Source organism: Fringilla coelebs (genome assembly GCF_963513975.1).
Source record: "Fringilla coelebs genome assembly, chromosome: 6".
NCBI classification, from domain to species: domain Eukaryota; kingdom Metazoa; phylum Chordata; class Aves; order Passeriformes; family Fringillidae; genus Fringilla; species Fringilla coelebs.
In genome coordinates, this window is record NC_140034.1 from 237,670 (window position 1) to 252,883 (window position 15,214).

The 15,214-nt window shown below is 61.3% G+C and overlaps 1 protein-coding gene across 2 annotated transcripts in view; it reads left to right on the top strand.

Moving 5' to 3' along the window:
- Positions 1 to 2,322: 2,322 nt before the first annotated feature.
- The window catches only part of LRFN5 (leucine rich repeat and fibronectin type III domain containing 5), a 41,122-nt gene continuing 28,230 nt past the window's right edge, over positions 2,323 to 15,214 (top strand). The window contains exon 1 of one of the 2 annotated variants that reach the window (XM_084207932.1): positions 2,323 to 2,458. The gene's annotated coding sequence lies outside the window, so the exon portion shown is untranslated. The remainder of the gene's footprint in view (positions 2,459 to 15,214) is intronic. The other variant, XM_084207933.1, reaches the window with a different exon arrangement.

Here is a 15,214-nt window from a genome sequence, read left to right on the forward strand (position 1 = left end):
AAGGATGTGGAGCTCCTGGGCTGCGCTGTACTGGTACCAGTTCAGAGTGGTCCTGAACCAGCCATCACAGTGTTTGTGCTGGATGGTGCAAATCAGTGCACCCCCCAGTACACACCAGGCTCTGGGCACATGCTTCCACTGAGTTTCCAAGGAGCTTCTCCATGTTCCTATGGCCAGGGAAGCTGTACCTGATGTTTGCCTCCTCTGCCAACACCAGCCACACTGCTGGCATCACTAGCATGCCAGCCCCCCCTGGTTCTGGGGCAGTAGAGAACTGACAGAGCAGCAAATGCTTGAACCTGAAGCCCAAGACACTGGTGGATGCCAGCCAAGACCACGGATGTTTTACCAGGGAGCATCTTATTGTCTCTCTTCTCTCTCCACAGGGGAGCACACTGTGAACGCCAAATCAGGGCTGAGCATGACACTGCCTCCAGCTCCAAAGGAGACCAGTGCTAGGACTGAGTGTGGGGCAGAGACCACCCCACAAAGCCAGCTGACATGTGTTCCTTTGAGGGAGAGAAAATTTAGACTAATTTCCTCCTGCCAGCCTCTCTCCCCTGAAACAGCTCGAAGGAACTCTGTGAAACAAGCAGCTGGTACTTGGAGATAAACACTAACTGAGGCTCAGCCTGGCAGCCCAGCCCTAGACAGCTTCAGAGGCTGCCAGGAGGACAGAGGATGATGCGGCTCTGGCAGCTGTGTTCCTTGCGAGACCAGGGTCACGGGCTGCTGTGGAGACCACTTCAAAGTTCTCAGGTCATACGGACAGCCCTGAGCCCAGAAATACCGACGTGCTCCCTCTTCTCACCCTTACCGATGCCAGACGCTGCATCCCAAGGCACAAAAACTTTGGCATGGTATCAGCAGAGAGGCATGAGGACTGCCGCTGCTCCTTCCCGTTTCTGGAACGGGGGTCCCACCACGTGCATCCCCAGCCAGAAGATGTATCCAGGCAGCATCGCTCCCGCTGCCTCCGAGCGTGCCGAGCACTCCATGGGTTTTCTCCTGCACCCTCGGCGGCGGTGGCCACGCGGGCTGGTCCGGCTGCAGAGTCCCGGGGCCGGGAGAGCCGGCAACTGCCTCCCGTGCCAAGGGAAGGGTGCCGGGGGAGACGGGGCCGTTGCCCAGCCGCGGCAGGGCACGTGCCTGCACATCCCGCCAGGTGCGGGGTCACCGGCCGCTGACGAGGCTCGCTAATTGCTCCTCTTCCAGGCTCCGCAGGCAGAGCTCCTCTTCTTCGGGTACTGCAACATCCCCGGCGTTTTTCCCACAAAAGAGCACTAGAAAAGGGTGTCAGTGTTCCATAGCACGAAATGCACTCTCCTCCCTGTTAGAGATCCGGGAGAGAGGTAACGATGCCGCAATCCCCAAAAGCGCTCCAATTTACTGTCCCCACAGATGACCCAGCGTTTCCTTCTCCTGCCAGGATCATCCCTCCTAGAAGTCCGGTGTTGCAGTCCCTGCCCTCGGACCGGCAGGGCACGGGCGGGACGCGGGCAGCTGCGTGACCCGAGGGTGGACAGGAGCCCTCGCCATGCCGGCGGCGCGGAGCGGAGCTGCCGCCGCGCTCCCACCCGCGTGGCCGGTCCGCGCCGCGGGACGGTTCCGCCGGTGCATCCACCGGATCGATCGTCAGGTCAAACTCCCGCGCACGGCCCGCAGCCGCGCCGCCCCCGCCCGCCGCCCGCTCCGGCCCCGGGGCCGCGGGCGGCGGCTGGGGCAGGGCTGTGGCCCCCGGGAGGACTGGGGAGGGTGTCCCGAGGGCTGCGGCCGCTCTCGGCGCCCGTCGCCGCAGCCCGGCCCCGGCCGCGGCGGGGCAGGCGGAGGCGTGTCCGTCTCCGTGCCGGTGCCCGCGCCTGGTCCCGCCCGGCGGCACGCAGCCCCGAGCCCGGCGCGGCGGGGGGCGGCCCGGCCGCACGTCTGCGCGGCGGCGGTCGGGCGGGCGGCTGCGGCTCAGCCGTGCGTGCGGCGGGGCGGGGAGGGCCCGGCTGCTCCAGCCCGCCCCGGCGCGGCGCGGCGCGGCGCGGGGGAGGCGGCGGCTGCTCCATGCGGCAGCGAGCGGCGCGGCTGCCCGCGGCCGGGGCCGGGGCCGGGGCCGGGCGGAGGCCGGCGGCGCGGAGGATGGGCGCAGCTGCCGCCGCCGCGGAGGGCCGAGCCGCGGGCGCCGCGCTCCCCGCTCTGCCCCGCCGCAGCGCCCGCCGCCGCTGCTGCTCCGCCTGAGCGCGCCCGGCGCGGAGCGGCGCGGAGCCGCATGGCCCTGCCGCCGGCCGCCCCGCGCTAGCGGCACCCGAACCCGGGAGGCGCCGGCCCGGCGGCGGGGCTGCCCGCGCCTCGGCCACGTCCGTCTGTCCATCCGTCCGTCCGTCCAGTGCAGCGCCCGGCGCGCAGGATCCCGCAGCGGGGTGCGGAGCAGCAGCGCTTGGCGAGGATTAACCTGGCGCAGGTACACGACAAGGTCAGCGCCGGCGGGAGGAGAACGGGGCGGGCTGCCCGGTGCGGGGCGATGCGGGCGGGCTGATGCGGGCGGGTTGTCCCGCGCCTCCCGCCCCCGCCGCGCGTGTGTGCATGTGCCGCCGCCCGCCCGAGCCGCCGCGTGGGGCTGTTCCCGGGCCGCCGTGCCCGTCCCGGCCGCGGGCAGCTCCGCCGCGGTAGGATGCGGGGGGTGAGCGCCGGCTCGGGGCGGAGCGGCGGGCAGCCCGCCTGCCGCCAGCGCCCGCAGCCCGCCGGGGCCCGGCCGCGGCCGCACCCGCAGGGGACGCGCTCCGGCCGCCGCCCGTCCCCGGAGGCACCAGGTAACGCGAGGGGAGTCGCGCCCGGCACATCTGCATTGCACCGCGGTACCGGCCCAGGGGACGGGGCGGGGGGGGGGGCGGTGAGGGGCGGCCCGGCCGGTACCGCACGTCCCGGTCAGGACGACCCCACGGCGCGGCGGGGGCGCCGGGACGACGCCCTTCCCGGGAGGGCGGCGGCCGCGGGGAGCGCGGAGCGGTGGGGCGGGTGCCCCGCGGACGGGCCGGGCCGGGCCTGGCCGCGCTGCCGCCGCTGCCCGCGGGACGGCGCCGGCGGCCGCCCGCGCTGGGCTGGGCTGGGCTGGGGATGCTGCGGGGCCGGAGATGCTGCCAGGCTGCGATGCTGCGGGGCCGCCCGTGCCTCGGCCGCCGCCCCCTCCGCGCCGCGCCGCGCCGCCGCTGCCGCCGCCGCCCGGTTACCGGCACCGCTGGCGCTGCGGCGCTGCCCGAGCGGGCGGAGGCGCCGCTGTTGGCGGAGCCATCCCGGGGCGCTCTCGCGGGTGGCTCGGGGGGGCTCGGGGGATGCGGGGCTCTGGCGGAGGGCGCAGGAACCCCGCGGTTCCCCCCGCCCCAGTCCTCCCGCCCCGTCCCACCGCTCCTGGCCGCCACACGCACCCCACTCTCCCCGCGGCTCTCTCCCTAGGGCCGCCGCGGTCCCCTGCGTCCCGGGATGCGGCTGCGTCCCCCTCTCCTCCGTCCCCTCCGCCCCCTCCGTGGCGAACACCGCCGTGTGCGGGAGAAGAAATGTAGGACAGAATGGCCCTTCCCCGCCGGAAGGTTCCCGTTGGGGAGATGGCAGAGCAGCGGCGGAGAAGCCGGCGGAGCCTCGCAGCCATGTTGGTGTCGGAGCATCAGCCCTCGCGGCTCCGGGAGCCCGGCTGCCGTGCGGGAACCGGCATGTCTGGGTCAGGTGCACCGGGGAAGCTTCTTCCCGGGCTGGTCCTTCCCAGCATGGACCGGGGAACGCCGGCTCTGCGGCTCCTCTGCATCCTGGGACAGCAGCTTTTCCCTTCCTCCCTTCCAGTCTGTTACATCTCCGGGGCACTCATTATGTTGTGTGTGTGGAACAGAGGCATGTGTTGGTTCCAGCTGTGGTCATGAACTCGGCCTCAGCGGTCCTGGAGACCAGGGGTGGTACAGCAGGTGCCCCCAGCCAAGCCCAGCCCCGTGTGGCCTTTGGCTGAGTGCCATGGAACTGGACAGGCTGGGTGTCCCTGCCCTTGGCCATCGTGCTGTCGTGCTGGTGATCCTCCCCACCCACGCTTCCATTTCGCATGTTCCTGTGTGACACGTGGTTTCAGCTTGCTCCTTCTGAGCATCCTCGGGCGAGCCTGCGTGTCCAGGGCTGTTCAGGCCAGCACAGCCAGCCAGCTTGCTGGCGAGGTGAGATGGATCCATGCTGGAATTGAAGCCTGTTGGGTTCCAGCTGTGCCTCTGCAGATGGAGGGGTCTGGGCTGGCCCTGGCAGCAGCCATCCTGGCCGTGGCTGTCCAGCAGCATGGGGCAGTGCTGCCCAGACGGAATGCGTGTTCTGGCTCTGGTCTGTCCTGGTGTGCAGGACTGCATCCCAGCTGTCTGGAGCTGGGTGCTCAGGGCTGTGTGTGCTGCCACAGGGACTCCAGGTAGGCACCCTGGTCCTGTGTACAGGCACGCCTTGGAGCTGGCCTGTGGGCTCTGTGGTACTCCAGAGTGGGTCTGGGCAGTTAGAGGTGTGCCAGGCCTGGAAATTCCACTGCTGGTCTGGGAGTCAGGTTTGGTTTTGCACAAACTGCCGTAGCAGAGACTGAGTGTTCTCGGTGCCCAACACCTTCCCAATCCACGCTGCTAAATATATACTGTACTCAAGGGATTATGCATTTGTTTAAATGCATAATAAATGTGTTTAAATGCGTAAGGCTGGATCATAATGCACACCAGAGCTTGCCAGTTTGGCCTCCAGTTACAAGCCTCTCTAAGATACATCTCCTGGCATATTACCTCATCTTTTTGCTTTCAGAAAGAGCAGTTCTTGCTTTTATCATGGCAGAGCAGTCAGTGGAAGCAAATCCTGGATATGTCAGGCACCCAGTGCAAGTTAAAGCTGAACTAGTTCTCCTGTTCAACAACCACTTCCAGGTGCAGGAGGGGTCTTGAGATTGACCCATTCCACCACAGACATGCAGATGTGGAAGTGGGCTCCATATTGTCCTGTTCCACCAAGCATATGCAGTTGCAGAAGCGGCCTCCAGGTAGTCCTATCCCCGTGAGAGCTGGTGGGCTGAGTGCTCATGTCATCCTTACAGCCAAGAAAAGCTGTGCTCGAGTGCAGCTCTGCTCAGGATGGTGCCCCAGGGGCTTGGTTTGAATTTTTCATGCAGGTCTGTTGTCTGGAGAGGCTCCTGTTGGCCATCGAAGGTGTGAGTGGGCCAGGGGGAGGAGGCTGAGAAGTGCCTCCCAGCCCAGGATCTGGGCTGGCTGGGAATGTGGGGAACCCAGGAAGAGATGTGGCTGAGCAGCATGGCAAGGAAAAAACAGATGTTCCTCAATTTTTTGAGAAAGATTGGAAGGGATGCGAAGGCGGGTGCGTCGGGAAGGACGGCCTTGGCACAGAGCGTGCCTGCCTTGGGTAGGTGGAGCATCCCCAGGTGCCTGGAGGGCCTGTCCCTCCGCTGGGGCACGTGGGGGGAATTCAGAGGCTGGAGAGCTAATGGCTTTGCACTGCTGATCGATCCTGCCTGTGCTTTCAGATGTGGTGAGGCTGGGTTTTATGGAGCAATCTTTGCATATTCCCTGCACAAGCAGCTGGGCCCGAGCGCCGCTCTAATGGCCTCGCTATTAGCGGGCTCAGAACCTGAGCCAGACTGAAAAGGCTGTGTAAGTGCTGCTCAAGCGTTTTGGGCCAGGCATATTCCATGCATTAGGGAAGATTTGTACTCTTTGGACCAGACATCACTGAGTGTTGTCTATTTATACACATCTAAATATATCCTCTGCAGTCTTCAGACTTTTCTAGCTAGTAGTAAAATTACTTTTCAATATCATGCTATTAAACCATGCTTGCTGACACTATCTGATGAAGTTTGTGCTAGCAGAGGTTTATATGTATGTTTGTTTTAAATAAAAACTGTTCTTGAGGTAGTTACCTAAAATGCTTTGGAAACAAAAGCTTGTTGTCCGTGCAGCTGGGTAGCAGGGAGAAATGTGGTCGAACAGGAGCAGTGCTGGAGACATGCTCAAGCCTGGGAAACCAAATCCAAACCTTATCCAAAGTATAAGGTTTTGTTGCTGAAGAGTGAACCATTCTTTCTAGAAAGTTTTTATCAAATAATCATTCACTTTGCAGCAAAATAGAAACATTTGCTTCAAATTAGTCAGATATGCCTTCTGGTACTCTGGAGTTTGAGATGTCATTCTGAAAACAAAATGACAAATCTTGAAGTAAGGTAGGTTATGGAATTCCTCTGCAGTGCCCAGATCCAGGCTGTGGAGGGTGTTCCCCCAGAGCCCTGCTGCAGGACTGGCTCTGTGTCCCTGATGCAGTTCTCTGGAGATGCTGTGGGGCTTAGTGGGGCTCCTGAGGAGGGGTGCAGGCCTTGGCTACATCCCCCATGGGCTAGCTGGCCGGGTGGTGGTGACAGACGTGGCTGGCTGATGCCTGCAGCCTGTCATGGAGTAGTGATGGCCATCATTTTGTTTTCTGTGGCAGTTCTTGCTGTCGGTTTTTGGCGAGTTAAGAGTCTGCAGAGGAAGGGAAGGGGGTTGGTATTCACAGGGGACCAGGTGAGGAGGGGAGAAGACAGAGCTCTTGGAGAAGGCCCTGGCCCAGCGCCCCTCGAGCCAAGGACAGCTGCTGGTCCCCCGGGCCAGCCCAGGTCCCTTGGCTGGGGCTCTGGGCTCCACGAGCCAGAGGTCTGTGGTGTGGCGACATGGTGTGGTGCCAGGAGCCCTGTCCTGCCCCGGGGACACAGTCTGGGGTGAGGGTGACTGAGGTGTCCCAGGGCTCCCTGCCCGTGTGCCCCATCCCACCTGGCTCGCTGGCCACTGAGGCACAGGCTGGGCACACCGTGCCCTGAGCTGGGCAGCAGCTTCTGTGTTTCCATGGGATAAATGACTGTACAAGTCACATTTGTTTCGAGCAGGCTGGATGATCTAGGAGGTGGTTTGTCAAATGGTTAACTGTGGCAGTAATGGGAGCCTTGGTGGGTGCCTCTAATTGTGTAGCACATGGCCAGTGGGACCTCAGAGTATTTGAGCCTGTTCCCAATGCTGCAGAGCTCGTGTCCAATGCTGTGGTTTTGAGTTTGCTCTTGTAGATGAAGCTTCTCCCCAGGAACTGTCTCATGGCAAAACATTTCCATGAAAACATATGATTAGGTAGCTTTGCTTTAAAGTGGAGTATCTTTTTTCCCTTGAAGTTTTTATTTAGGCTTCTCTGTCAAGATCGTGTTGGAATTGTTTTGGATTGCAGACAGATAAAACTCTTCAGTTTTTGTTGCCTCAGCATTGTTTCATTGCCACAGAGCTGATATTCCCTGCGTATTTATTTCCAATTATTTATACTTCCTGGTCTCTGTAGTTGGCCATGGGGGATGGAGAAGCAGCAGCCCACCACAGTGAGCTGTGACAGCTCAGTGAGTCCTGCAGCAGGACTCACCAGCTGTGGGACAGCGGGTGTACAAGGAAAACACAAACAAAGAGGAAAAGGCACGGTGGAAAAAGTCACACTGAGAGGAATCCCCAGGATGTGTTCCTAGTCCCCCCCTAGCTGCTGGTCCTGGCACTGGGATGGGATTGCCTTAGCACCACTGGGGAGTCATGCAGAGATGTTCTGCTGCACATGGGTGAGGTGCTAGTTCTCTGTGCTTAAGCCAGACTTAAGAGTTTGCCTGGGATGTGAAGTGTCTGCCCTGGCACAGGAAGGCAGGTGCTGTGGGCACAGGAAGGCAGGTGCTGTGGGCACAGGAAGGCAGGTGCCATGGGCACAGGTGCTGTTGGGCACAGCAGGCAGGTGCTGTGGGCACAGGCACAGCCACTGGCATAGGAAGGCAGGCGCCATGGGCACAGGTGCTGTGGGCAGGCAGACAGGTGCCATGGGCGCAGGAAGGTGCCACTGGCACAGCCACTGGCATAGGAAGGCAGGTGCCATGGGCACAGGTGCTGTTGGGCACAGCAGGCAGGTGCTGTGGGCACAGGTAGGTATCAGTGCCACAGCAGGCAGGTCCCACTGGCACAGCAGGCAGGTACCACTGGCACAAGCAGGCAGATGCTGTGGGCACAGGCAGGTGCTGTGGGCCCAGGCAGGTATCACTGGCACAGGCAGGCAGGTGCCATGGGCACAGGCAGGTGCCATGGGCACAGCAGGCAGGTGCCATGGGCACAGGCAGGCAGGTGCCATGGGCACAGGCAGGCAGGTGCCATGGGCACAGCAGGCAGGTGCCATGGGCACAGGCAGGCAGGTGCCATGGGCACAGGCAGGTGCCATGGGCACAGCAGGCAGGTGCCATGGGCACAGGCAGGTGCCACGGGCACAGGCAGGCAGGTGCCATGGGCACAGCAGGCAGGTGCCACAGGCACAGGCAGGCAGGTATCCCTGGTGCAGCAGGCAGGTGCCATGGGCACAGCAGGCAGGTGCCATGGGCACAGGCAGGCAGGTATCACGGGCACAGCAGGCAGGTGCCATGGGCACAGGCAGGTGCCATGGGCACAGGCAGGCAGGTGCCATGGGCACAGGCAGGCAGGTATCACTGGCGCAGCAGGCAGGTGCCATGGGCACAGGCAGGCAGGTGCCATGGGCACAGCAGGCAGGTATCACTGGCGCAGCAGGCAGGTGCCATGGGCACAGGCAGGTGCCATGGGCACAGGCAGGCAGGTATCACTGGCGCAGCAGGCAGGTGCCATGGGCACAGGCAGGTGCCATGGGCACAGGCAGGCAGGTGCCATGGGCACAGGCAGGCAGGTGCCATGGGCACAGGCAGGTGCCATGGGCACAGGCAGGCAGGTGCCATGGGCACAGCAGGCAGGTATCACTGGCGCAGCAGGCAGGTGCCATGGGCACAGCAGGCAGGTGCCATGGGCACAGGCAGGCAGGTATCACTGGCGCAGCAGGCAGGTGCCATGGGCACAGGCAGGTGCCACGGGCACAGCAGGCAGGTGCCACGGGCACAGCAGGCAGGTATCACGGGCACAGCAGGCAGGTGTCACTGGCACAGCAGGCAGGTGTCACTGGCACAGCAGGCAGGTGCCATGGGCACAGCAGGCAGGTGCCATGGGCACAGGCAGGCAGGTATCACGGGCACAGCAGGCAGGTGCCATGGGCACAGGCAGGCAGGTATCCCTGGCGCAGCAGGCAGGTGCCATGGGCACAGGCAGGCAGGTATCACGGGCACAGCAGGCAGGTGCCATGGGCACAGGCAGGTGCCATGGGCACAGCAGGCAGGTATCACTGGCGCAGCAGGCAGGTGCCATGGGCACAGGCAGGTGCCATGGGCACAGCAGGCAGGTGCCATGGGCACAGGCAGGTGCCATGGGCACAGCAGGCAGGTATCACTGGCGCAGCAGGCAGGTGCCATGGGCACAGGCAGTTGCCATGGGCACAGCAGGCAGGTGCCATGGGCACAGGCAGGTGCCATGGGCACAGCAGGCAGGTATCACTGGCGCAGCAGGCAGGTGCCATGGGCACAGGCAGGTGCCATGGGCACAGCAGGCAGGTATCCCTGGCGCAGCAGGCAGGTGCCATGGGCACAGCAGGCTGTTGCCATGGGCACAGGCAGGTGCCATGGGCACAGCAGGCAGGTGCCATGGGCACAGGCAGGTGCCACGGGCACAGCAGGCAGGTATCCCTGGCGCAGCAGGCAGGTGCCGCTGGCAGCGCTGCCGGGGCTCTGGGAGCTGTGTCGCTCCCGTTTTCTCCGACGCACTTGTGCAAGCCCTGATGTAAGGCTCCCTGATAGGGCTCGTGGGAGCGGGTCTGAGTAAGGCAGCGGGATTTGTCGCCCTGTCAGCCGTGAGTCAGTGCTGCTGCCGGGTACGTGGTGTTTCACAGGAGCCTCTGCTGCCGGCTGCGCTGCGTGAGCGCTGCTGCCGTCGCCGTGCGCTGTGGGCAGGCTGGGTGCTGCCGTGGGCAGGCTGGGTGTCACTGTGCCGTGGGCAGCTTTGGTGTCACTGTGCTGTGGGCAGCTTTGCCGGGCTCGTGGCTCCTCCTGACACGTCAGCCTTGAGTCTCATCTCCGCTGGCACCCAGCTGCACTGACGCTGCTCTTGGGGACCAGGCTCCAAACTGCAGCTCCCAAGAAGTGACTGCTGCTTTCCTGCCTCTGAGCCTCAGCTTTGGCTGCCTTTGGGGACAGTCTGCTGTGTCACAGGTGGGCAGCAAGGGCTTTGCACACCAACAGTACCCTGGGCAGGAGAGCACCGTGGCCCTGAATGCCACAACTGAGCCTGGGCAAGCTGACATAGACAACTGAGCATCTTTCAGCTACGCTGTAAAGAACAAGGATAACACCACAGGCCCCAGTCTAGGCTCCAGTGCTGCCCAGTGGCAGGGTGTCCCAGCAGGCCCTGTGCAGGGGTTCTTGGCATGGCTGTGCTGGGTTGGAGATGTGCTGCAAGTGCCTCCAGGTGATCACCTGTCCTCACAGTGTGGGACTGGTAACATTCAGGCCCCATATGCTGTGCTGTGGACCAGGGATGGGGATGAACATGGAGACAGTGAGCCACCCTGGTGACATGTGGCCTCAGAGGCTCAGCCAGCAGAACAGCTGCATGAGGACTCTTTTGTGGGCTAATCATCTTGCTGCCCTGGCGTGTTGGGCCACTGAAAACAGATGTGTCCTTGTCCCCAAGTACATGGCAAGGATTGCATTTAGTGACTGGGGGTGCAGCCTCCCTTCTAGTACTCCATGTTCCTTGCATAGAGCCCCCTGCTCATCTGCAGCTGGATCCTGCAGGTGTCCCACATGCACCCCCCTCTCTGCATTCCCCCTTTGGCAAGCAGTGAGGATCCCTTCATCGGGGTCTGGTGTTCTGATGTGGCTGAAATGAGAGGTTGCCTCCCTAGGGCTGGTATTCCTGTTGTGTTCATTATTGCCCTGAGTTGGACACACCTAGCATGTGTTATTTAAGAAGCATTCTGCAAACATGCAGCTTCTGTGGATTGAAGCTATGCCCTGTCCTTGCCTGCCCTAGAAGGGAACTGTGATAAATGCCGTGGAAAAAAGGCACGCTAGGTCAGGGTGGTGGCAGCTGCTGTTAGCGCCAGCTGAGGACTGTGCTAATTTCTAAGGGAACAGATGAAGACAGTGGTGTGCTCTGTATCCAGGTAGGTGCCAGCTGAGCTGCCCAGGTGAGTGCCCTGGGATTCTGGCACTGCGTGCCCCAGCAGCTCTGCTCGGCCCTGCCATGCTCCACCGGCTCTGCCAGGGCCTCCCGTGGCATCACCAACTGGCACAAAGGGCTCAGCTGAGTGAGCTTCATTTCTTCTAAGGAGCATTAAAGAAGCCAATCAATGTATAGAGCGTGTGACTGCACTTCAATTCCATCTGGAAAGTTATAACAGTAAATAAAGAACAGTAACGAGGAGTGAAATTGTGTGGCCAGAAGGATGGGAGACTTGGAATGCTGGGGAGAGGCTGGACTTGCTCCTTGCCATCTGGAATTTGGGTTTAGGTGTTAATAAGATATCCAAATGGTTCCCCAATGGTCAGTAATGCATCCTGGGTTTGTACTGGGGATGTGAGGAGACATGAAGGCCAAAGGAGGAGAGTGAAGGACAGCAGTATTGCAGCTACCACACGTGGGTCAGAGGAATCACTCCTACTCCAGGGGCATTGCACAGTGTTCCTGTGATGCCAGGCACGGAAAATCTAACCCAAGCATCTGGGGAGCAGCACACACGTCTGGCAATCTGGGTGTCCCTGTAGGGACAACGTAGAGCACGCAGGTCCCAGCTGCACTCCATGCCCCCCGCTCTGTGCCCTCCATGCTGCTGGTGTGGCCAGCAGCGCTCTGTGCCCTCCCGTGTGGCCAGCGTGTGTCCGTGCCTGTTCCATCCTTGCCCTCAGCATGGCCAGCAGTGCCAGCTGGAGCAGCAGGTGGTTCAGGTGCTGGAGTGGATTTTGTACAGCAGAGGCTTGGTCCTGAGCCGGGGTGTGTGTGCATGGGGCATCATGGAGCAGATACCTGCCTCCTGCAGAGCCTGGTTTCCCTCTGCTGAGGCTTTTGAAGTGTGCTGACTTTCACAGATATGGTTTTGGTTTACATCTGCAGCAGCAAGTTGTGTGAGGCAGCAGAAGGGGATTTCTAGGGTGGGAGGATGGAGGAGGAGGAACCGTGTCCCCTCCGTGTGTGTCTGGGCCCTCGGGTGGGACTGTGTTGTCAAGGGCTGGTGAATTGAGTGTGGATGGGGGGCTGGAGGCACTGGGGGGGCTGCAGTGCTCCCCTGCCCACGATGCTGTGCCTGGAAGGGGCACTGGTGGGGGTCCCCCTGTGCCCTGCACACCGGGGTGGGCAGCAGGGCTGCAGGGCTGGAGGGATGGGGTCTGACTGCCAGCTGGTGGTGGTGGTGGTGGTGGTGGTGGTGGTGGTGGCAGCTCCACAGCCTCTGGAGCAGCGCTGGGTGTACTGGGTGTGGAGAGAGCAGAGTGCTGGCTCAGCTCCCTTCCCAGCTCAGCCCAGAGCCGACTGCTGGCATATGACACTCGTTATCTCTCCAGCTCAGAAACACAGTGCTCAGGGCATCCTGATGGATTTGTGACACTTCCCATGGGACTCTGTGCTCATAAACCAATTAAAGGATTACATCCTTGTAATGTGGAGAGTATTCTTTGTTTATTAAGTAATGCAGGTATAATTCAATTAGTGACAGACTGACCTGCTGATGTCAAATGTGGATGCCAGGCAGGTTGGCCTCAAGCTCTGCCCACCAGATGGGAGCAGCAGGAGCTGAGGGCAGCAGCTGTCCCTCCCTATAGCTCCCTGTGCCCAGCATGGAGCCATGGGACTTTTTTATGGCTTTTGCTGACGTGTTTCTCTTATAGAGTCACAAAATCCCAGAATTGTTTGGGTTGGAAGGGACCTTACAGCTCATCCCACCCCTGCCATGGCAGGGACACCTCCCACTGTCCCAGGCTGCTCCAAGGCCACTCCAGTCTGGTCTGGGCACTGCCAGGGATCCAGGGGCAGCCACAGCTGCTCTGGGCACCCTGTTCTAGGGCCTTCCCACTTTCACAGGGAGAAAGTTCTTCTCTAGCAATGAAATGATTTATTATTATGAGATGTTTCAGGCTGGGCTGTGTTTACTGTTTGTGACGGCTCAGAAACCCGTTTGTCACCAAGGCACAGCCTGTGCCCCCATGCCTCCCTCTGGGTGGCTGTGGGTAGCTGCAGTGCCCTCCCTGGCCCCAGCTCAGGCTCTGCCATGTGCTGCTCCCTGTTCCTGCAGCACTCTGGGCTGCACGAGTGCCACGGGCTGCAGGGGTGAAGCATCTGCTCCTCTGGTGAGGTCCTCAGTGCTGAGAGTCCTGTCCCCAGGGAGATCCCTCCAGATCCCTCTGCTGTGGGCCCTGGGGCAGCCCAGGGCAGGCAGAGGGCTCCAGGTGTTTTTCCCTCTGGAAAGGGGAGGTCAGGGGCTGCTGGGTGACTCGTGGTGCCTTGGCACTGGCTGGGCACCTGTCTGCCAGGAGAGATGGGCATAAACAGAAGTGTAAAATACCCTGTACAGCAGTAAGGCTGTGCAGGAGTGACTCTGGAGTCGAACAGGACTGATTCAGAAGGTTTGGAGAATAAATTACAGTTCACATCTCAGTAAGGGGTGGGTTGCTCCTTGGTGAGAGACAATGGAACTCGGACAGCACTCCACCAGTGTGTGGCTGGGAACAACTGGGTGCAAAAGGTGTTTCCAGACTGCCAGACCTTTCCAGAAAGATCAGTATGTTTCAGTGTCTGAATAGTAAATGCTGCTCAGAAGCCTGCTCTGGTTTTCCATGCAATCTTAGGACAGAATTGCACTTAGTTTGCAGCACAGATCAAGCAAAACTTTAAGTGTTGAATGCAAATATAATGTGGAAAAGGAGGATCTGCACATGTGTGAGCTAATAGAGGCGCAAAAGCAGCTCATGTAGCCTGGCACTGCTGGAGGAACATAAGCACCTGACAGCAGAATTATCTCTGAGGACCACAGACTGACTTGTAAACTGTGGAATAAATTGCTCTTATTTTGTAGCATTTACGTGCTCAGCTGCACTTCACAGGGTTTGCTTGTCTGGCAATTCCTGTTTGTCAGGTGGAAACCCTGTGCTGCTGGGGGCTGGCAGCTAGTGAGCTCTGAGCTGGGCAGAGGGCACAGCCTGGCAGTGAACTCCTTCCCTGACAGAGAGTCCCACCTAGAGGGGCCTGGAGGGTGACCTTGGCAGCGGGGTAGAGAGGCTGAGGGTGGCCCCCTCTGCCCTCCTCCCTGCAGGGCAGTGGAAGCCCTAGCCCTGAGCAGAGGGTTCCTGCCCTCGTGGGCAGTGGCACAGGCACTGGGGTGGCACAGGCTGCCTCAAGCACGGTGCTGCTGCAGCAGCCTGGGGCTCCTGGGGCTGCCACTGCCTGTCTGTGACACTGTGAGACCCTCGGGTGCTGCTTGTGTCACCGCAGCTCCAGCAGCTCCTCCCAACCCTTCTGAAATGACAAGATGTGAATTGCTGTTCTTGGCGGACAGGACTGGCAGCTCAGGATCTCTGTGCCAAGGCCAGGCTGGAAGCTCTCTGTGCCAGTGCCAGGCTGGCAGCTCTCAGTGCCCAGTGCCAGGCTGGCAGCTCTCCGTGCCCAGTGCCAGGCCTACAGCTCTCTGTGCCCAGTGCCAGGCTGGCAGCTCTCCATGCCCAGTGCCAGGCTGGCAGCTCTCTGTGCCCAGTGCCAGGTCTACAGCTCTCCATGCCCAGTGCCATGCTGGCAGCTCTCCATGCCCAGTGCCAGGCCTACAGCTCTCAGTGCCAGTGCCATGCTGGCAGCTCTCTGTGCCCAATGCCAGGCCTACAGCTCTCAGTGCCCAGTGCCAGGCCTACAGCTCTCAGTGCCAGTGCCATGCTGGCAGCTCTCTGTGCCCAATGCCAGGCCTACAGCTCTCAGTGCCCAGTGCCAGGCCTACAGCTCTCAGTGCCCAGTGCCATGCTGACAGCTCTCTGTGCCCAATGCCAGGCCTACAGCTCTCAGTGCCCAGTGCCAGGCCTACAGCTCTCAGTGCCAGTGCCATGCTGGCAGCTCTCAGTGCCAGTGCCATGCTGGCAGCTCTCAGTGCCCAGTGCCAGGCCTACAGCTCTCAGTGCCAATGCCATGCTGGCAGCTCTCCGTGCCCAGTGCCATGCTGGCAGCTCTCAGTGCCAGTGCCATGCTGGCAGCTCTCTGTGCCAGTGCCATGCTGGCAGCTCTCAGTGCCAGTGCCATGCTGGCAGCTCTCAGTGCCC